Source organism: Salvia splendens, chromosome 5 (genome assembly GCF_004379255.2).
Source record: "Salvia splendens isolate huo1 chromosome 5, SspV2, whole genome shotgun sequence".
In the NCBI taxonomy this organism is placed as follows: Eukaryota; Viridiplantae; Streptophyta; class Magnoliopsida; order Lamiales; family Lamiaceae; genus Salvia; species Salvia splendens.
The window spans coordinates 39,282,327-39,305,317 of NC_056036.1; the positions used below are offsets into that span (position 1 = coordinate 39,282,327).

Genomic DNA, 22,991 nt, shown 5'->3' on the forward strand with positions numbered 1-22,991 from the left:
AAGGGAACTTTGCTGCTGATTTTTTATTGCATTATGCTTATTCTTATCCTATAGTGTTCATGAACTCGAGGTCCCTCCGTCGGGGCTCTATAGCTGGATGCTGCATGACATATATATTCGTTGATTTTTTCTTTGTATTCGGGCTTTGCCCTCTATTTTTACCTAAACAAATTTAGTATTATTTTATCTTGAAATTGTTGGAATATGTATAAGATATATATGTTGGACGAGTAATTTAGTTTGGAGGAAATATTTGAGAGGAGAATGGGTGAAATATGTGGGAAATGATTTAGGAGAGGTTGGTTATGTGGAAAAGAAAAGGAACACTTTTATTCTCAAATTTGTTCAACTTGTTCAACTTATGAAAATGTACAACTATGCCATATTTATAGGCAATTCATTTCCTTTTCTAAAATTCTCTACTAGATTCTTTAATATTTTATATCTAGATTTCTCTCCATAAAAATCTAGATATTTTACTACATTCTAAGGAACTCTACTAAAAATATTTAGATATTTCTACTAAAACATCTACATATTCTCATACTTAATTCTTTTGTATTTTAAATATCTATATTCTAGAGAATTCTATCTCTAGTTAATTCTACCAAAATATCTAGATATTTTCACCCTCAATTCTAGATAATTCTACTTAATATCTAGATATTTACAAAATCAAGTTTATATTTTAATATTCCAACATCCCCCCTTAAACTTTATTTGTCATTTCGAGCAGCATCTTGATCTTGATAAAGTATTCGTACTTGAGGTGCTTTGTGAAAATATCGGCAACTTGATCTTGCGATTTCACATACTCGACTTGAATCTCCTGATTTGCAACACATTCTCTGATGTAGTGATAGCGGGTGTCGATGTGCTTACTTTGATTGTGGAACACTGGATTTTTAGATTGCGCAATGGCCGACTTGTTATCCACACAAATAGTTGTTGGCTCCTTTTGTGGCCACCCGAGCTCCGATAATAAACTCCTGAGCCAAATTACATGACAAACACTAAAGGTGACAGCTACATATTCGGCTTCGCAGTTTGATAATGTGACAATGAGCTGCTTCTTAGACATCCAAGTGAAAGCAGTGTCTCCCATGTAGAACACATATCCACTTGTACTCTTTGAGATATCTAAGTATTCTCTTCGCTGCCTTGAAGTGAGTATTGGTTGAATTCTCCATGTAGCGACTTACGAGCCATATAGCATACAATATATTCGGCCTTGTGCAAGTTAAGTACCGTAGGCTTCCAACCAAGCTCGTGTACAGTGTCGGATCCACCTTTTCCTCTTTATCATTCTTTGAAAGCTTGACCTCGCATTCCACCGGTGTGTTGATTGGTTTGCAATCCTCCATTTTGAACTTCTTCAGGATCTCCTTTGCGTAGTGTTCTTGTGTAATGAATACTCCATCTTCACGTTGCTTTACTTCCACTCCGAGGTAGTATGCCATCAGCCCGATGTCTGTCATCTCGAATTCTTCAGTCATGACCTTCTTGAATTCCTCGAACATGCTTGGATTGTTTCATGTGAAAATGATATCATCCACATACAAGCACACTATTAAGATATCATTTCCTTTACTTTTCACATAGAGCGCATGCTCATGTGGGCATTTGGTGAAAACCGTTATCTTCAAGATACTTGTCGATTCTGTTATTCCACGCCCTTGGTGCTTGCTTTAGCCCATACAAGGCTTTCTTCAACTTCAAAACTTTATCTTCTTGGCCATTCACCACATAACCATCAGGTTGTTTGATGTAGACTTCTTTATCAAGAAATCCATTCAAGAAAGCCGACTTCACATCCATTTGATAAATCTTCCATCTATTTTTGGCTGCAAGAGAGAGTATTAATATAATAGTTTCTAAGCGAGCTACATGAGCAAATACCTCGTCATAGTCGATTCCAGTTCTTTGGCTATATCATTTTGCTACGAGTCTAGCTTTATATCTTTCAACTTCACCGTTGGAATTCTTCTTAATTTTACACACCCACTTAACTCCAATGGCCTTGTGTCCCTTTGGTAGTGTCACCAGCTCCCACGTGTCATTCTTCTCTATGGCTTTGATCTCTTCATCCATCGTGACTCGCCAATTTTCACTTGTTGTAGCTTCCTCAAAGCTAACTGGTTCACAATCAGCAAATAGGAAAAATAAGGTGAGATCTTCTACCCTTTCGGTGTCTTCATACACTCGATCCAAACTTCGTGTGCGTTCTATGGCTCTTTCATTAAGAAAAGATGGTGGTGTGCTTCTGACAGCTGATGTAGGAGATGTAGGTGGAGTTGTTTGTTCTTGTTGCTCATCTCCCGTCTGCTCGCCTATTCTTTGATCTCCAAACGTAGGTATGAAGGTGAAGTCAGTGTTCGAGCTAAAATCCCATACTCCTTCTTCATCGAACTCCACGTCTCGGTAAATCATGGTTTTCTGCGAAGTTGGATCATATAACTTATAGCCTTTAGTGTTAGAGTCGTACTCGATTAAGATTAGTGGCTTGCTTTTGTCATCAAGTTTACTCCTCGTCTGGTTTGGTACATGTGTATAGGCTTTGCTCCCGAACACTCTCAAGTGGGCGATCCCTGGTTTTCTTCCGCTCCGAGCTTCTTGAGGAGTCATTCTGATAAGGTTCCTTGTGAGGGAAACCTTCCATGTGCCCAAGAAATACCCAAAGCGGTGTTTGATCTCACTTTTTTTGTGTTTTCAAAGATAAAGTAAAGATAAAGAGCCTAGCCTCCAAAAACTAAACTCAAAATGATTTTGGATGGAGAGAAAGAAGGTGAGAAGAAAGTGTAAAGAAGGAGGAATCCTCTTTGAGGACCTATGACCTCCCACAAAAAGATGTGGGCAACCCTAGGCTACTTTCACCCAAAGCAAATACTCCATTGGCTCCACATTCATGACTACACAACCATAAATGCATACCTATACTTGATTTAGCCAAATGAACATAAAACAAGCAACCTACAATGTAGGAATTTGGATAGAAATCTCACATGGGAGATGCTCTCAAAGGAGTCTTCATAATAACATTCATCAAAGTCTGCCCTTAAAGTCTTACAAAAAGGATATTTATAGTTAGGGTTGGAAACCCAAGAAAAGGGCTAAAAAACAAGGAAAAACGGATGTAAAAGTTGAATCGCCCGGCCGGGCGTTTTGGGAAAGTGAAATCGCCCGGTCGGGCGAACTTTCTGGATTCGGCGCTGCTTCTTCAAACGCCTGGTCGGGCGTTCTGGGATGGTGAAATCGCCCGGTCGGGCGAACTTTCTGGACTGTGGACGATGCTCAGCGCACAAACGCCCGGTCGGGCGTTTTGGAGGTGTGGATTCGCCCGACCGGGCATTCCATCTGCCTCCTCCATTCCCCTCCTAATGAAGTTTGAAACGCCTTCCCGAAGCCTTTGTCTCATTGATCTCGTGACGGGCCTTCCGGGCAGCTTAAGGGGAGTCGTGGTCGGGTCAGCCCGGGCCTTGGACTTCCCGTTTGTATCATCCTCTCCCTCTTGAGAAGGATTTGTCCTCAAATCTGGGTCGTCCCCTACAAAATCAAACGGGCTCAAGTCAGCCACATTAAAAGTACAACTCACGTTATACTCACCGGGAAGATCAATGATGTAGGCATTGTCGTTCACACGCTCTAGAACCATAAATGGGCCATCCCCTCGCGGGGCAAGCTTGGATCTTGCTTTGTCGGGAAAACGTATTTTCTGAAAGTGTACCCACACCCAATCTCCGGGGTTGAACAACATTTTCTTTCGCCCTTTGTTCACCCTTTGAGCTACTTGTTCCCCCATCTTGCGGATTCGTTCTTGCACTCGAGTGTGCACGTCTTGTACAAACTTGGCCTTCTTCATCCCACCTACATCAACCATATAAGACAAAGGCAAATCGGCCGTGGACAAGTCCAACGGGGTGAGTGGATTGAAACCATAGACAACCTCAAAAGGGGATTGTTGGGTGGTGGAATGTATGGTCCTATTATAAGCAAATTCGGCTATAGGCAAACATTCTTCCCAAGAAGTTTTATTTTCAAAAACCAAGGCACGGAGAAGAGTTCCCAATGAGCGGTTTACAACTTCCGTTTGACCATCCGTTTGGGGATGTGCGGTGGTAGAGAAAAGAAGTTTGGTGCCCATCCTACCCCAAAGCGTTTTCCAAAAGAAACTCAAAAATTTGACGTCTCTATCACTTACAATAGTTCTCGGGACCTCATGGATTCTTACAACCTCCTTGAAAAATAAACTAGCAATGAATTTGGCATCACTTGTCTTCCGACATGGAATGAAGTGAGCCATTTTGGAAAACCTATCCACCACCACAAAGATGCTATCATTTTTCCGAGGAGACATTGGGAGACCTAGAACAAAGTCCATGGACAAGTCTACCCAAGGATGTGTAGGAGTAGGCAAAGGGGTGTAAAGACCATAATTGTTAGATTTAGACTTGGCTTGCCTACACTCTAAGCAACTACTACAAAACTTTTCAACATGCTTCTTCATGCAAGGCCAAAAGAAATGCTCACTTAGTATGTCAAAAGTTTTAAGCAACCCAAAATGATCCATTAGGCCCCCTAGGTGAGCCTCCTTAATCAACAAGTTTCTCAAAGAGCATGAAGGTATGCACAACCTATTCTCTCTAAAAAGATAGCCATCCAACTTATAGTATTTATCAAAAGCACCTTTTTCACAAGCTCCGTAAATAGAAGAAAAGTCATGATCATGCTCATAAAGGTCTTTAATAAACTCAAATCCAACATATTTGGAGGCACACATAGTAAGCACACGCTTACTCAAACACACGGTATCACTCACAAGTAAAGTGCCATCATGCAAGGTCTCAAAAGGCTTCCTAGAAAGAGCATCGGCAACCACATTGTCCTTTCCCTTCTTGTACCTAATGACATAGGGAAAAGTCTCTAGGAAAACACTCCATTTAGCATGCCTTTTATCAAGTTTATGTTGACCTCCTAAGAACTTAATAGACTCATGATCCGTGTGTATCACAAACTCCTTGTGCATCAAGTAGTGTTGCCAATTCTCAAGGCAACGGACTATAGCATACAACTCCTTGTCGTATGTGGGGTAGTTCAATTGGGCTTGATTTAGTTTTTCCGAGAAGTAAGCTATGAGCTTACCCTCTTGCATGAGAACTCCCCCGATCCCCACACCACTTGCATCACACTCAAGTTCAAAAGTTTTATCAAAATTAGGGAGTGCTAGTAAGGGAGCATGCGTGAGGTCATTTTTCAAAGTACTAAACGCTCTCTCTTGCTCCTCCCCCCACTTAAACTCAACATTTTTTTGACAAGGTGGTTCAAGGGTGAAGCTTTTGTGGAAAAATCCCTAACAAACCTCCTATAGAAGCTAGCAAGGCCATGAAAGGACCTAACCTCACTCACATTCCTAGGTGTTGGCCATTCCCTAATGGCTTTCACCTTTTCCTCATCTACCCGCACTCCTTCCTTTCCCACAACAAAACCAAGAAACACAACTTCCTCAACACAAAAAGTGCATTTAGGCAACTTGGCATATAAAGTATGCATTCTCAACACTTCAAGCACATTCATAAGATGACTAGCATGCTCTTCAACACTACGACTATAAATCAAGATATCATCAAAATATACCACCACAAATTTCCCAATAAAAGGACGAAGTACATGATTCATCAAACGCATGAATGTAGAAGGGGCATTAGTTAAACCAAAAGGCATCACAAGCCATTCATATAAGCCAAATTTGGTTTTGAAAGCGGTTTTCCATTCATCTCACTCTTTCATGCGAATTTGGTGATATCCACTAGCCAAATCAATTTTAGAGAAACATATAGAGCCATAAAGATCCTCTAACATGTCGTCTAACCTAGGTTTAGGGTGTCTATATTTGATGGTGATTTTGTTAATAGCCCTACAATCTACACACATCCTCCAACTTCCGTCCTTCTTAGGTACAAGAATGACGGGTACGGCACAAGGAGATAGAGATTCACGAATTAGACCTTTGGCAAGGAGTTCCTCGACTTGCCTTTGTAGCTCTTGTGTCTCCTTGGGGTTCGCCTTGTATGCGGCCCGGTTTGGGAGTGATGATCCCGGCAAAAGGTCAATTTGATGCTCGATCCCCCTCATGGGAGGGAGTTCACTCGGGAGTTCTTCCGGGAATACATCTTCAAATTCCTGCAACACACTTTGGACAATCAAATGATACGGGTCAAGGTTAGTAGCTAAGCACAAATCCTTACGGACCACGAGGAGAACGGAGAGGTGATTGTTTAGTGCCCACCCAAGGTCGGTTTTACTAGCTATCAAACATTCATTTCCCCCTCTTGGTTGTGGGTGCTCTCCTTTGGGCGCTTTTATTTTTCTCTCACCACCCCCACTCTCACTTGGCTTTTTTAGCTCACATTCTTCTACTAGCCTTTTTTCCCTATCTCTCTCTCTTTCCTTTTGTAGATGTTGGCTAGCCTCAAACACGGCACTAGGTAGCAATGGCTTCAAACGAACCTTCAACCCGTTGAGCATGTAGAAATACTCATTCATGAAGCCATTTTTGTAGGCCCTTCTATCAAACTCCCATGGCCTCCCTAGCAAAACATGACATGCCGTCATAGGAATGATATCACATAGGATTTCTTCCTCAACTTCTCCAATCTTCAATGGAACTTTGCATTGAGCCTTCACCCTCAACTCTCCGGAGTCCCCTAACCATTGCAATTTGTAGGGGTTTGGGTGTTTAAGTACCTTCAATCCCAACTTGGCCACCAACCGGTCACACACCACATTTGTACAACTCCCTCCATCTATGATGACCAAGCACGTCTTGGACTTCACCTTACACTTCATATGAAAGATGTTGCACCTTTGCTCCTTATGTTCCTCAAGGTTGGGTTGTACATTGAGCATTCGGAGTACAACCATAGCCCTTAAGGGTGTATCTTCTTCTTCGCCACTAGAAAAAGCTATGTCGGTGTCCGGGCTCACTTCTTTAGTGCCCACACCCTCCCCATCTTCTTCATCTTCCTCACTATACACGCTACCATCTTGCCCGATAACCATTACCCGTTGGTTTGGGCACTCGCGTGCATAATGGCCATACCCCTTGCACTTGAAACATTGAACCTTCTTGTCTTCCATAGGGGCTATAGCTTTAATAGGTTGAGTACCCGGTAAAGCCTTCGCGATCGGCCTCCCTTGCGTGTTTGGATTGGCCATGTTTTCCACCTTCTTGCCGGGAGCACTCCACTTGCTAGTCCCCGTCCCTCCGGTTTGGCTAGACGCCCATTTAGCCCGGCTAGAAACCAACTCCTTACTTTGCCTCTCAAAAGTGTCGGCAAACCCAATCACCTCATCCAAGGAAATTCCCCTCAATGCCTCCACTTGCACCTTGTGCTTCAAGTTGATGTTAAGGCCATGGATAAATCGATCTTGAGTCGCCTCTTCTCGCTCCTCCACCCCTACCTTGCTCATCAATGATAGGAGTTCATAGTAGTACTCCATTACGCTCTTCGTCCCTTGCTTCAAATCTTGAAACTCCCCTCGAAGTCGGAGGAAATAGGACTTTGGTACAAAGGTAGTCCTCATGAGCTCACACAACTCCGCCCACGAACCCACTTCCCCTCCCCTAACCATCCTTCTCCTCCTCATCGTATCATTCCACCATGTATCCGCATTGCCACGAAACTCGGCTATTGCCACCTTCACCTTATCACCTTCTGAAAAGTTATGGAGTGAGAAAATTTTGCTCATTTGTGACTCCCATTCCAAGTAGGCCTCGGGATCAAACTTGCCGTGGAACTCGGAAAATGTGTGCTTGATAGACTTGGTGGGATCATCATACCGCGGCTCCATCTCCTCCTCATAGTTTCTATATCTTCCATGCCTACCATTCCACCCATGGTGCCCCATGTTTTCATTCCCTTTTCCGCCCATTATGTTCCCGAACCTACCATTCCTATTCCCATTCCGTCCTCCTCCTTGTCCCCCACGCCCCCCATGATCGTACCAACCATATGGCTCTTCCTCTCCATTACTCCCCTCGGAGGCATCATGATGTGTGTGATTGCTCCTAGGGGTGTTTGACCTTGATAGTCGCACGGCCTTCAAAGCGTTGAGCTCGTCGTGGAGAAAAGTTTGGTTTTCATGGATGGATGCTTGGTTCACCTTGAGTTCCTTCAAATCCCCGAACATAGCATCTTGAGTGACATGCATTGTGGTTTGGCCTTCTTTTAGATCCCTCAAATCCGTCATAATTTTTTCCATCAAGTTTTTCAACTCATCCCCCGCCACACTAAGACTCGTGCTCGCACCCGGTTGCGGATCCCCCATCGTGGTGGATCTAGTACGAGGTGGCATTCACAATGGTACCTACAATAAGAAATAAAAATAAACTAGGATCTAGTCCTAAGGGTTAGTAAAATCCACACTCACACACACAAGAAGGGGAGATTTTAGTAAGAACTCACTTCCCAATTGGTAATCCCACCCCCAATTCACTCACCAATGTCACTCGGAAAAAGGCTTAGAATATAGTGAGGGCTAGGTTCACTCACTCTCAATATCCAACTTCCAAAATGCAAGTGCTAAGACAAATCAATCAAGGTATACACATAGGCAATATAACCAAGCAAGTAAAGCCAATAAAGCATGTGAAAGTAAGGTTCAATGCCTAAGGAAGCTAACAAACAAACTTAGTTGAGCTGAAAATTTATGTAACTCTTGGCTGATCTTTATGAATTTTTTTGATATGGCTACCCAACCCCAAAATTGATGAAACTTAGTAGATAACAAGATTAAAGGGTTTAGAATGAGGGAAAAATATCCCCAATATAGCAGGTTATCAAGAGTACCCTCGATTTTACGTTTTCCCCAAATCTGTCAAACTAGGGCACAAAACAGGGCAGCAACTTCACACATTAATTTGACCTATCAAATGATGGAATTTTGGGCTGAGATTTTTCAGGAAAATAGTTCATATCTCAAGGTTCATGCACACCAAAAATCAGCTCAATCCTACAATAATTGACCAATAAACAAGCAAAGGCTAAAACAAAAGAAATAAGGAAAAACAAGGAAAATGAAATTTCATAGAGGTTTAAAATCAAACACTTGGTAGGCACCTAGGCTCTAGATACCAAATGATAAGGTTCCTTGTGAGGGAAACCTTCCATGTGCCCAAGAAATACCCAAAGCGGTGTTTGATCTCACTTTTTTTGTGTTTTCAAAGATAAAGTAAAGATAAAGAGCCTAGCCTCCAAAAACTAAACTCAAAATGATTTTGGATGGAGAGAAAAAAGGTGAGAAGAAAGTGTAAAGAAGGAGGAATCCTCTTTGAGGACCTATGACCTCCCACAAAAAGATGTGGGCAACCCTAGGCTACTTTCACCCAAAGCAAATACTCCATTGGCTCCACATTCATGACTACACAACCATAAATGCATACATATACTTGATTTAGCCAAATGAACATAAAACAAGCAACCTACAATGTAGGAATTTGGATAGAAATCTCACATGGGAGATGCTCTCAAAGGAGTCTTCATAATAACATTCATCAAAGTCTGCCCTTAAAGTCTTACAAAAAGGATATTTATAGTTAGGGTTGGAAACCCAAGAAAAGGGCTAAAAAACAAGGAAAAACGGATGTAAAAGTTGAATCGCCCGGCCGGGCGTTTTGGGAAAGTGAAATCGCCCGGTCGGGCGAACTTTCTGGATTCGGCGCTGCTTCTTCAAACGCCCGGTCGGGCATTCTGGGATGGTGAAATCGCCCGGTCGGGCGAACTTTCTGGACTGTGGACGATGCTCAGCGCACAAACGCCCGGTCGGGCGTTTTGGAGGTGTGGATTCGCCCGACCGAGCATTCCATCTGCCTCCTCCATTCCCCTCCTAATGAAGTTTGAAACGCCTTCCCGAAGTCTTTGTCTCATTGATCTCGTGACGGGCCTTCCGGGCAGCTTAAGGGGAGTCGTGGTCGGGTCAGCCCGGGCCCTTGGACTTCCCGTTTGTATCACATTCCCCACACACTTTTTGTTGGAGACCGGTTAGACAGGTATACAACGCACACCACTGCTTCTGCCCAAAGCTCTTTCGCCAAATTCTTCGTCTTTAGCATGCTTCGAGTCATCTCAACGATGGTCCTGTTCTTTCGTTCAGCCACTCCATTCTGCTGGGGGACCTCGGAACTGTTAGTAGCCGCCGAATTCCGCTTTCTTTGCAAAATTCCAGAAACTCCCTTGATGTGAATTCTTCACCTCAGTCGGTCCTCATTGCTTTGATTTGTAGACCGCTTTCTTTCTTGACGGCAACCTTGAACTTCTTGAAGGCGTCAAATGCTTCTTATTTCAGCTTCATGAAGTATACCCACGTTTTCCTTGAAAAATCATCGATGAAAAGTAGGAAATAATTATTTTTACCGACAGAGGTTAGCTTGATTGGTCCACGCACATCTGCATGGATTAACTCCAATGGCTTCAGAGCTCTCGAACTCGACTCCTTTGGGAACGACTTTCGGAAGTGCTTCCCAACTAAGCATCCTTCACAGAGTTGATCGAGGTGCTCGATGGGTGGTAATCCTCGTACCATTTCTTTATTTGATAGCAATTTTAAGCTATCAAAATTCATGTGCCCAAATCGAAGATGCCATAGCCAAGACTTATCTTTATAACATGCTTGAAGACACTTCACCACATCATTTTAGACATTTAATAAAAACATTCTATTCTTGGACATTGGCACCTTGGCGATTAAATCATTTTTGCCATCTCTTATTGAAAAGCTATAATTTTTCATGTGAATGTTATAACCTTTCTCTAAGAGTTTTCCAAGACTCAGTATATTGTTTCTCATATTGGGCACATAATATACGTTAGAAATAAAATCATGAGCTCCATTCTTCAAACGAATTATAATCTTGCCTTTTCCTTTAACTGGAATTTTATATTCATCACCAAAAGAGCCATTACCACATACTGATTCATCAAGCTCCACGAACATGCTTCTATTCCCTCACATATGGTTTCTCGCTCCTGTGTCGAGGTACCACATATCATCTTTTCTTCCAGCTTCTCCCTTATAAGCTAGAAGGACACATCCATTTTCTTCATTCGTATTCTCCACGTAATTGGCCTTCTCTTCAACTTTTGATTTTGTATCACTGCACTCGGAAGCGTAGTGCCCATATCTATGACAATTATAACACTTTAGTTCCATATCTATGACAATTATAACATTTTATCGTACCTCGACTATGGCAATCTCCTTCCTCGTCCCATATTTGGGAACTCCTTTCTTTCTTCATTATGTGTAATGTATCCTCGTCCATGCCCACGAGCATATCCCCGACCACGACCACGACCACGATCTTGTCTTTTTCCGCGACCTCTTCCTTGTCGACCACCACCATTGCTCGAACTTCCTTCTTTCTCCTTCAGGCTTACTTGCAACTTTAAAAGTTGCTCAACAATTTCTTGTTTCTTATTTGTTTCTCCCCATATGCTTGTAGCGAACCCAATAAGTGGTCGATAGTCATTTCCTCCAAATCTTTTGTTTCTTTTATTGTAACTACTATGTGCTCAAAATTAGGGGTTAGAGAACGCAATATTTTCTCCATGATTCTAACATCCTCCAATTTTTCACCATTTATTTTCATTTGATTTGAAACCACCAAGACTCTTGAAAAGTAATCCGAAATTGATTCGGACTCTTTCATATGTAAAGATTCAAATTCCCCTCTTAAAGTTTGGAGGTATACCTTCTTTACTCGCTCCACACCAACACACGAGATTTGGAGCTTCTTCCACGCTTCTTAGGCGGTGCTTGCACTCGAGATCTTCTCGAAATCATCGTCCCCTAGAGCTTAGTAGATGCGATAGAGAGCCTTCTTGTCTCTCTTTCTCGCATCTCGAAATCTATCCCTTTGTTGTTGGGATAGATCGGTCTCGTCTTGCAGCTCCTCGTAGCCACTCCCCATAATCTCCCAAACGTCGTGGGATCCCAATAACGCTTTCATCTTGATACTCCAATTATCGAAACTGCTCTTATTAAACATGGGGACTTGGAACGACGACAAATTAGCCATACTACAGGTAGGAACTTATGGCTCTGGTACCACTTTGTTGGAATATATAAGATATATGTTGGATGAGTAATTTAGTTTGGAGGAAATATTTGAGAGAAAAATGAGTGAAATGTGTGGGAAATGATTTAGGAGAGGTTGGTTATGTGGAAAAGCAAAGGAACACTTTTATTCTCAAATTTTCTCAACTTGTTCAACTTATGAAAATGGTACAACTATGCCATATTTATAAGCATTCATTTCCTATTCTAGAATTCTCTAATAGATTCTTTGATATTTTATATCTAGATTTTTCTCCATAAAAATCTAGATATTTTACTACAATCTAGGGAACTCTACTAAAAATATCTAGATATTTCATTAGAAATATCTAGATATTCTCCTACTTAATTCTTTTATATTTTAAATATTTATATTCTAGAGAATTCTATCTCTAGTTAATTCTACCAAAATATCTAAATATTTTCACTCTCAATTCTAGATAATTCTACATAATATCTAGATATTTACAAAATCAAGTTTATATTTTAATATTCCAACAAAAATTTTTGTATCAAAGAATCCTTGTAAATAATCAATAGTAACAATTAACAATGACTCATAAACATAAACTAAAGATTGTACTACATTATTAAATGGAGTACAAACAAATTGTTCATATTTTTAGAAATGGCTGCTTTAAGGGTGATTTTGCTATAACAAAATAATCGCCTTTATGAACAAAAGTAATTATTTTCATGAATAAACAATAATGTGTTCCAAATAAAAATCACACTTTTCAATTTTCATTATTAACAGTAACTGTTAATAGCATCCGAGGTACCTACTACCTAGTAGTAAAATCTTTCATCAGATACCCGTGTTATTAATTTTTACCTTTTCAATAGGTTATTCTTCCTATAATTCAACCTAGGAGTAGAATAGTTGAACTTGAAACATGGAGTTCGAAAGGTGATAAGAAATGGTCGGCATGGTTCTTGCCAACCACATGCCGAAGTTTTTGACATCAACTGTCTTAATTTATTCATGCATCTCTAACAAATTTAGATACACTATTGAAAATCCGTCGTGAATAAACTTGAAAATGTCAAAACTTGTCAGAACGTATCCCGGTTAAAACTGCTCTTCTATAATACGCATTCAAATTTCTTTTTAGTTTTGTTAGCAAAACCTATTAGAAATGATTCACTCACCCTTAAAAGGGCTTATAAGGGGAGAATTATCCACATTTATAGGGTTATCCACACTTATATAGATTAGATGAGATCTTCACCAAGTCGATGTGGGATAGAATTTAGAGAATTTAACACGCTCTCTCACGTGTGGGCCGAAAAGGACATCGGTCCGGCCTACATGTGAGGTAGATAAGAGATAATTTAGAGAATTTAACACACCCCTTCACGTGTGGGCTAGAAAGGAATCGGTCTTCCATTACGTGGGTAGGCAATGCAAGAGAACCATCATCGATGTAGGCCGGAAAGGACATCGATCTTCCACTCGTGAGGTAGATAAGAGATAATGAGAAAACCATCATCGACTTAGACCCGCTCTGATACCATATTAGAAATGAGTCACTCACCCCTTAAAAAGCCTTATAAGGGAAGAGTTATCCACACTTATATAAATTAGGTGAGATATTCACCAAATTGACGTGGGACATAATTTAGAGAATTTAACAAAACCCTTAAAAAATTATAGTTGTACCATTTGTTCAAATTCCGTCGCTTTATTAAGAAGCAGCTATAAGTCTATGCGGTCATGTTAAGGCTAATTTGCTAAATCTTAACCGGTTTATGATCATTTATAGTTTGTCAAATAAACACACGTCTTCCGATGGACCAATAATCAACATTCCAAGTCAAATATTGATTCTTTTAGTGTGTCGTGAAAAAGGACGCAAAAAAAATTTATGCATTACCATAATTTTATTAATTTAATTAGTATCTCGAATGAATTAAGATGAAATTAATTGCTGTACCCATTATAATGTGAAGTGATAATGAAATATTTTATTAATCATTTTACCGTGCAAGTTCCCCATCTTGACACTAAAATGGAATTTAGCAAGCAAAAATTATTGTGAACCGTAATTCTCAGTAATTACTACTATACATCTTTCTAACATCTACTAAATCTTGAATGGTGTATTTAATAGGCCTTTAATCCTATCAGATTGTGAGCACCGTTGTTTGTTGTAAAGATTTAAGAAAACAATAGCAAAACCTAGTTGAAGATCCTTCGAGAATTGAAACTTTATTTCATATATCTCGATAATTTTGACTCTCTAATGGATCCTATTATTTATAGAATCACAACCCTGCTTGATTCGACTCTACGATTCGGAAAAGAATCAAGAAGAAAACCCGAAAAGATTTAGTAAATATATCCTAATTGTAAAAGGTCCGATGAAAGGAAATAAACAGCAAAAATAAGGAAAAGAAAGCAAGGAAAAACAATTAATCAATATCTATCTAATAAAGCTCATAACCAACGAGGTGTTTTGGCATGCCCGCGTTGCGCTTCGGTCGTTCTGATCCTTCGGTCACGGGCTGCTCCTCCTCATCGTTTGATTTGTCGACTTCTTCATCTTCTACTTCTGTTCCCAGTGGCTCTTCTTCATCTTCTACGTCTGTATGGGGTGGCTGGTGCAGGCCCCTATCAACTCTCCCCTCCATAACAATGTCCTTGTCCTCAAGGACAAGATTCGGGAAATGCTTCAACAACTCAAGTTTCGACTCCCATGTAGGCTTCGTTGAATCCGAGGACCATAAAACCAGCCACTGGCATTGCAGAATACCGTGGACCAGTGCAGTACGCTCCCTAATTGCTTTGATCGGAGTATCAAGCGGTTGGCTTCGGCGGAAGCGCTCTGGCAATTGCTGAAATGCCGAATCTGACAGAGAAGGGACAAATGGTTTCAACAATGAGACATGGGAGACGTTATGAATTCGACTACCAATCGGCAACTGTAGTCGATATGCCACCTTTCCTATCCTCTCCAAAACCTCATAAGGACCATAATAGCGTCGACCCAATTTTGCAGATAGAGGACGACCTACCGAAACCTGGCGATAGGGTTGAAGACGTAGTAGCACACGATCACCCACTTGAAATTCTACGTTTTTTCGGTGTTTATTAGCCGTGTCGCCCAAGTTATGCTTGAGGAGATTCAATAGAGTTGTCCGCTCGCCCAACGTGGCAGCCACCAGCGGATTCTTGGCAGGCACAGCTGGAGTGCCGAATATGTTAGGAGGTTCTCGACCATATAGAGCTTGAAAAGGTGACATCCCAATACTGACATTAACACTACAGTTCATAGCCAATTCTGCCCAAGGCAAGAACTCAAACCATTTTCTTGGTTGCTCAAATGTAAAGGCCATCAATATTGGTCCAAAGAACGATTGGTAACCTCGGACTGCCCATCTGTTTGAGGGTGGTAAGCGGTCGTAAATTGTAACTTCGACCCACTAAGTGTCATCAGCTGTATCCAAAAATCACTCATAAAAATCGAGTCACGGTCAGACAGTAGTTTATCGGGAAAGCCCTGCAACTTTACCACCGTATGCACAAAAGATTTCGCCACCATTGGTGCATCAAAACCAGTCGGCAAAGCTCCAAAATGAGCATACTTAGACAACCGATCGACAACTACCATGATTGCCGTATAACCATGCGAGGGGGGAAGACCAACTATGAAATCCATGGACGCTGCAGCCCAAACCGAATCTGGAATAGGAAGTGGTTGAAGTAAACCGGATGGCTTGTCGGTGACATACTTCGTCGCCTGGCAGATTGCACAAGCTGCTACATAGCGACGAATATCAGATCGCATTCCTGGCCAATAGAATGAAGCTGCAACCCGTGCAAAAGTGCGCTTCTCGCCTGGGTGGCCTGCCATCTTGGCATCGTGCAGCTCCCGCAAAATATCCAGATGAACTGAAGAGTCCCTACTGATGTACAGCCTATGCTTGAAGTAAAGAAACCCATCTGCAACAGAGAAATGAGCCGGTGCCGAATTTGTAGAAACAACAGAATGAAGCTGTATCAAATCCGGAAGTGATTGATTCTCGGTCCGAATAGTCTCGATAAGCACGGGAAAAGGTCGAGAATACAGGGTTAGTAGTGATGCTCCATCGTCCGTACTGTCCGGATTCCTACGTGATAATGCGTCTGCGACTCGGTTTGATGCCCCGGATTTGTACTCAATCCGAAATTTAAATCCCATCAACTTTCGGACATAAAATTGTTGATCAGGCGTTTGAACTACCTGTGAAAGCAAATCTTTCAGACTTTGTTGATCACTGCGGATCACAAACTCTCTACCCAAAAGGTATTGTCGCCATTTCTGTACGGATTCAACAATAGCATATAACTCCTTATGATAAGTTGAAGCCATCCGTCGTTTAGGTCCGATCTTCTTGCTAAAGTAGGCCAATGGGTGATTATTTTGGAGAAGGACCGCCCCGATCCCAAAATCAGAGGCATCTGTTTCTATTGTAAATGGAAGATCAAAGTCTGGCAAGTGTAACACTGGAGCATCGGTCATTGCCTTCTTAAGAGCCAAAAAACTTGCCTGAGCTGTCGTCGACCACGAAAAACCTTCCTTTTTCAGTAGATCCGTTAGGGGAGAAGCAATAAGAGAATAATCTTTGACAAACCGTCTATAGTAACCAGTCAAGCCCAAGAAACCCCGTAATTGCTTAACTGTCGTCGGCGTAGGCCAAGCTGTCATCGCCTCTATTTTGGTAGGGTCCGCCCGAAGCTCTCCCGCAGATATGATGTGTCCGAGATAATCAATGGTATCCACCCCAAAAGAGCACTTAGAAAGCTTAATGTAGAAACAATTAAGACGAAGCACATGTAAAACTTGTTCAAGATGAGTAGTGTGGTCATCCATAGAACTACTATACACCAAAATGTCATCAAAGAATACGATGACAAATCGACGAAGGAAGGGGCGGTAGATGCAATTCATGGCGGCCTGGAATGTAGACGGGGCGTTGGTCAATCCAAACGGCATCACTAGAAACTCAAAGTGGCCATCATGCGTCCTAAAGGCCGTCTTATGAACATCTGATATATGCATGCGAATTTGGTAATAGCCAGAGCGAAGATCAAGTTTTGAGAACACACGAGCCTTGTTGAGTTCATCGAAAAGCTCCTCTGCAGTCGGAATAGGAAAATGATCTGGGGTAGTAGCTGCGTTCAACTCCCTATAATCCACACAAAAACGAAACGTGTAGTCTTTCTTGCGGACGAGGAGGACCGGAGAAGAGAACGGGCTAGTACTGGGTTGAATCACCCCCTGCGTTAACATCTCTTTTACCTGACGCTCTATTTCCGCCTTTTGAAAATAAGGGTACCTATAAGGCTTCACATTAATAGGTCGGGCCCCTTCCGGAAGGTGTATCTTGTGATCCCACTGCCTCGGAGGAGGAAGCGTCGTCGGGAATGAGAAAACTGTCCCAAAATTATCCAAGACCGCCTGTACGCGAGCATCAGGTGGTGGTGTCGTTGCGGCTGTTATGGACGAGGAATTGTCTAGCCACGATGAAACCAACTCGAACAATTCACACTCTGGCTCATGACCTATAAGGGAAAACAAATTATTGTACGAAATCTGTTTAGGATTCGCACCGTCCCCCTGTAGAAAAATAGGTTTCACTTCTCAATCAAACTTCATTGTCAAATTCCGATAATTCTTTGTGACATCCCCTAATTCCTGAAGCCATTGAACACCCAATATAACATCCGGTCCTTTAACCTGGAGAATAAATAAGTCTATGTCGAAAGTGTTGCCTTGCAATGAAATAGGAGTCTTTAAACAAGGATAAGAACAACGCAACGATTCGCCGTTTCCAACAAAAACTCGAAATGGAGAGATCTCATGAACGGGGAGACTTAGCTTTTCTGCGACGGCAGGCTTGATAAAGTTATGGGTACTGCCACCGTCAATCAGTACAGTCACGACATAGCCATCTATCTGACCCTTCAATCGAATAGCACGGGGACGAATATTGGGACTGATGACATGTATGCTGGAGACATCCCCAGTGATTACCATATTTTCACATTCCTCTTCTCTCGGCTCGTCATCATCAAACTCTGGTACCTCCTCATCATCCTCCACACCAATAAGGGCATCTGTTGTAGACATGTTCCCGAGTGAACTTCTCTGGGCAATAGTAGCAGAGTCCCCTGCGTGCTCTATCTGCCCGTTCAGTCGCAGTCAAGCGGACCACTGGATATGGTTTGCGATTATTGTCTGTTGCGGCCTTCGGCGGGGCAGTTGTGGTCAGCGCCGGCGTGTTGGTCTGACGGGGTCTGGAGTCCCGGTCTGCCCATGTGGAGCGGGTAACCGGCGACGCAGCAGCTGCCCGGTTTCGGGCTGCAATCCTATGAGCAATGGCAAAAGCCTCATTAAGTGATCCTGGTCTCGTGGTTAAGAGTTCTTGTTTAATATTTTCCTGTAACCCAGCGATAAACAATGAAACGAGAGTGTCATCATCCACGTTTGATATCTTCTGCATAATCTCCTCATATTCCGTCTGATATGCAACCACAGAAGACGTTTGGCGTAACGTCGCGAGACAACCCATGTGATCAACATAAAGATCCGGATCAAAACGATGCTTAACTGCCAACAGAAATTCGTCCCACCCTTTATTCGAGCAATTATCTTCCCAATAGGTCAACCAACTCGATGCAGGATGATCGAATAAATAGGAAGTCAGGTAAATACGATCCTCAAGCGGTGTATAGTGATGGTTATAGTATCTCTGAATCTTGCGAATCCAATCCTGAGCGTGTTCACCATTAAATCTGGGAGCCTCCGGTTTGACTCGCGGGAGAGGCTCTGTGTCGGTGCCTGATGGTGGTTCAGTCAGGGATGGCGGAATACGCCAACGTTTAGCGTTAGCGGTGGTCGTGCTCGGCAGTGGCGAACCGGTGTGTTTCGACTGAGACGCTGCGATTAGGAAGGCCAAGCTATCCTCTATCTTCTTGGTTCGGACATCGTGACGTCGAGTAAAGGACTCTAGGTCAAATTGTAGGTGGGCCAACTTCTTGTCTTGGCCTGTAAGTAACGCTCTAGATGCGTAAATCTCCTCCGTCAGCTCCTCGTTTGTTAACGGAGGCGGCGGGTTGTCGTCCTCAGATGGAGGCTTTGATGTAGAAGACATCTTTGGCAAAGGAAAAAAAAAACGGCGATGGAGGAAGAGAATTCAAAGAAAGCACCAATTAATAGGCCTTTAATCCTATCAGATTGTGAGCACCGTTGTTTGTCGTAAAGATTTAAGAAAACAATAGCAAAACCTAGTTAAAGATCCTTCGAGAATTGAAACTTTATTTCATATATCTCGATAATTTTGACTCTCTAATGGATCCTATTATTTATAGAATCACAACCCTGCTTGATTCGACTCTACGATTCGGGAAAGAATCAAGAAGAAAACCAGAAAAGATTTAGTAAATATATCCTAATTGTAAAAGGTCCGATGAAAGGAAATAAACAGCAAAAATAAGGAAAAGAAAACAAGGAAAAACAATTAATTAATATCTATCTAATAAAGCTCATAACCAACGAGGTGTTTTGGCATGCCCGCGTTGCGCTTCGGTCGTCCTGACCCTTCGGTCACGGGCTGCTCCTCCTCATCGTTTGATTTGTCGACTTCTTCATCTTCTACTTCTGTTCCCAGTGGCTCTTCTTCATCTTTTACGTCTGTATGGGGTGGCTGGTGCAGGCCCCTATCAGTATTAGGCATAGTTGAGGAAGAAGAAGAGGAATATTTGTAGAGAATGTATTGATTGATATATTGCTTGATTATATTGGTTGTACGTTGTGTCCCTTTAAATAGGTATTACAAGCATGTATATATGGGATGATATCAATCAAATAATGAGAGTATCAATCTATTCTCGGTGCATTATTTTGATTGACTCTCTACGCTCCTTTCCTTGTTTAACACTCCCCCTCAAGTTGAGTGGTGGGATCCCCAAAGCTTAACTTGCAAAGTACACTTGTGAAGCTTCTTGAGTTGACTGCCTTGGTGAGTATATCTGCCAGTTGATCTTCTGATCGAACAAAGGGTAGCTCTACTGCTCCATTCTCGATGTTTTCTTTGATAAAATGTCTATCAACTTCAACGTGTTTGGTTCTATCATGCTGAACTGGGTTCTCGGATATACTGATTGCTGCCTTATTGTCGCATAAGAGTTGGCTCTTATCTGGAGTGAGTCCAATTTCTTTCATCAATCTTCTCAGCCATAATATTTCCATTAGTCCCCTTTTGATCCCCCTGAATTCTGCTTCAGCACTGGATAAAACGACCACCTTCTGTTTCTTGCTCCTCCAAGTGACTAGATTACCTTCAACGAAGGTGAAATAGCCTGCTGTCGATCTCCTATCCACGGGATTGCTTGCCCAATCAGCATCTGTATATCCATAAACTCCTCTATGTTCGTTCTTTTTGAACATTATCCCATGTCCAACTGTTCCCTTGAGATACTTGACAATTCTTAATGCAGCTTCATAGTGATCCTTCTGTGGCCTATGCATAAACTGGCTCATAATCCCTACTGCATAGGCGATATCAGGCCTAGTGTGAGAGAGGTAGATGAGTTTCCCAACTAGGCGTTGATATTTGCCTTGGTTTGCTAGTTCCGCCTCTTCTGATATATGTAGGCCATGATTCACTGAGATCGGTGTGTCAACTGCTTTGCAGTCCAAAAGTCCTGTCTCAGCCAAAATATCCAAGGTGTATTTCTTCTGTCTCAAGAAAAGTTCTCCTTCAGACCTCAATACTTCTATTCCCAAGAAGTACTTAAGACTTCCCAAGTCCTTCATCTCGAATTCTTGGAAACTCCCCTTAAGTCTCTCGATTTCTTCTGTATCGTCTCCAGTAATGATCATGTCGTCTACATAGATAATCAAGCATGTTAGTCGACCATCTCGCTTCTTCAGGAACATTGTATGGTCCGATTAGCTTTGTTTGAATCCATACTTCGCCATAGCTTCAGTGAACCTCCCGAACCAGACCCTAGGAGACTGCTTGAGTCCGTACAAGGTTTTCTTCAATCGACACCCTTCTCCCTCCTTGTACCCTTCTGAGAATCCTGGTGGTGCTTGCATATACACTTCTCTCTTCAATTCTCCATGGAGAAATGCATTTGTGACATCAAATTGATGTAGAGGCCAGTCTCTGTTTGCAGCAACGGATAAGAGTACCCGGATGGTATTCATCTTTGCCACTGGGGAGAATGTCTCATCATAATCTACTCCATAGGTCTGTGTGTATCCCTTGGCTACCAACCGGGCCTTGTATCTTTCTATGGAACCGTCTGGTCTGCGTTTGATAGTGAACACCCACTTACAACCAACTGTCTTCTTTCCGTCTGGTATTTTGCATTTTCCCCATGTGTCGTTCCTCTCTAGAGCACCCATTTCTTTCAGCATTGCCTCTCGCCAAGGCTTGTGTCTCCAAGCTTCTTCAACAGTGTAAGGAATTTCTTCCTCTTCATACAGTGCAGCTTCGAATGCATGGGCCATTTCCGAGAGTTGTCCCTTAGCCAAGTTGACTAGTGAGTACATAGCCTTTTTTCCTATGAATTCAGGGTTGTATCTCTTCGGTGGAACCCCTCTGTTGGGTCGCGATGGCAGTTTATATCCTCCAACTCCTTCACTCACCTGTTCTTCTAGTAAATCACAGATCTCTGCCTCATCAGAGTCCGGCTCAACATCTGTCTTAGGTTCAGTCTCACCAAATTTATGAACACCATTACCAAGATCAGGAGATTTATCAGGAGTACTTACAGCGGATATCAGAAGAGGATTTTCTTGGAGTGTGTCACTGATTGGCGAGGGCTGTATATTAGAGATTTCTTCAGAATTCTTGATGACTTCTTCCAGCAGGCCAGAAGTAGAGCAGTGGAAGCCTGGTGGGCCAGTTGGAGGACTTGACTTTGGTAACCGGCTTAGTGGGTCATTATCACTCTTCCCCTGACCGCTAAGGTGGTTGAAAAAATAGTCTGTTTCAAGGAAGTCGCAATTCATGGTGGTGAAAATACGGTTGGACTTAGGGTCGAAGCACCTGTACCCTTTCTGAGATGCCCTATATCCCACGAAGACACATTTTACGGCACAAGGTGAGAGTTTTGTTCGTTCGTGTTTTGGTATGTGAACGAAAACTGAGCATCCGAACACTCGAGGCTGAAGTGTCAAGGGCAGTGGAATTTGGGCTTGTGTTGAGAGGATGTCTATTGGTGTTTTGAGGTTCAGGGTAGTAGAGGGTAATCTGTTTGTCAGATAGACTGATGAAGCAATAGCCTCAGGCCAGAAAGTTTTTGGGGTATTGGACTCAATGAGCATGGCCCGAGCCATTTCTAGGAGGGTACGGTTTTTCCTTTCAGATACCCCGTTTTGTTCTGGAGTATATGGGCAGGTAGTTTGGTGGACTAGACCTTTATCATGACAGAAGGCCTTCATTCTGGAGTTTACAAATTCCCCCCATTGTCGGATCGGTGTATTTTTATATTTTTCTGAAATTGAGTTTGTACAAGGGTATGGAAATGACTAAAGTGTTCAAAAACTTCATTTTTTTGTTTCATAAAATAGACCCATGTCATTCGAGTACAGTCATCTATAAAAAGAAGAAAGTATTTGAACCCTTGTCCCCCCGTAACTGGTGATGGACCCCACACATTAGAATGTACTAGTGAAAAAAGAGAATCAACTCTGGTATTATTGGGTTTATATGAATGTCTATGGCTTTTGGCCAACACACATGTTTCACAGTACATATCTTGATTAAATTTAGGAAAAAGAGTTTTTAAATAACCCGTGGAAGGATGTCCTAAACGACGATGCCAAAGCCAAGCCTCCCTGTCAATTGATTCGTGAGTGAGCAAAGCATTTTCTTGTTGG

At 42.2% G+C, this 22,991-nt stretch overlaps 1 pseudogene; it reads right to left on the bottom strand.

Moving 5' to 3' along the window:
* Positions 1-1,611: 1,611 nt before the first annotated feature.
* Positions 1,612-7,929, bottom strand: LOC121804262 (annotated as a pseudogene).
* Positions 7,930-22,991: the final 15,062 nt, after the last annotated feature.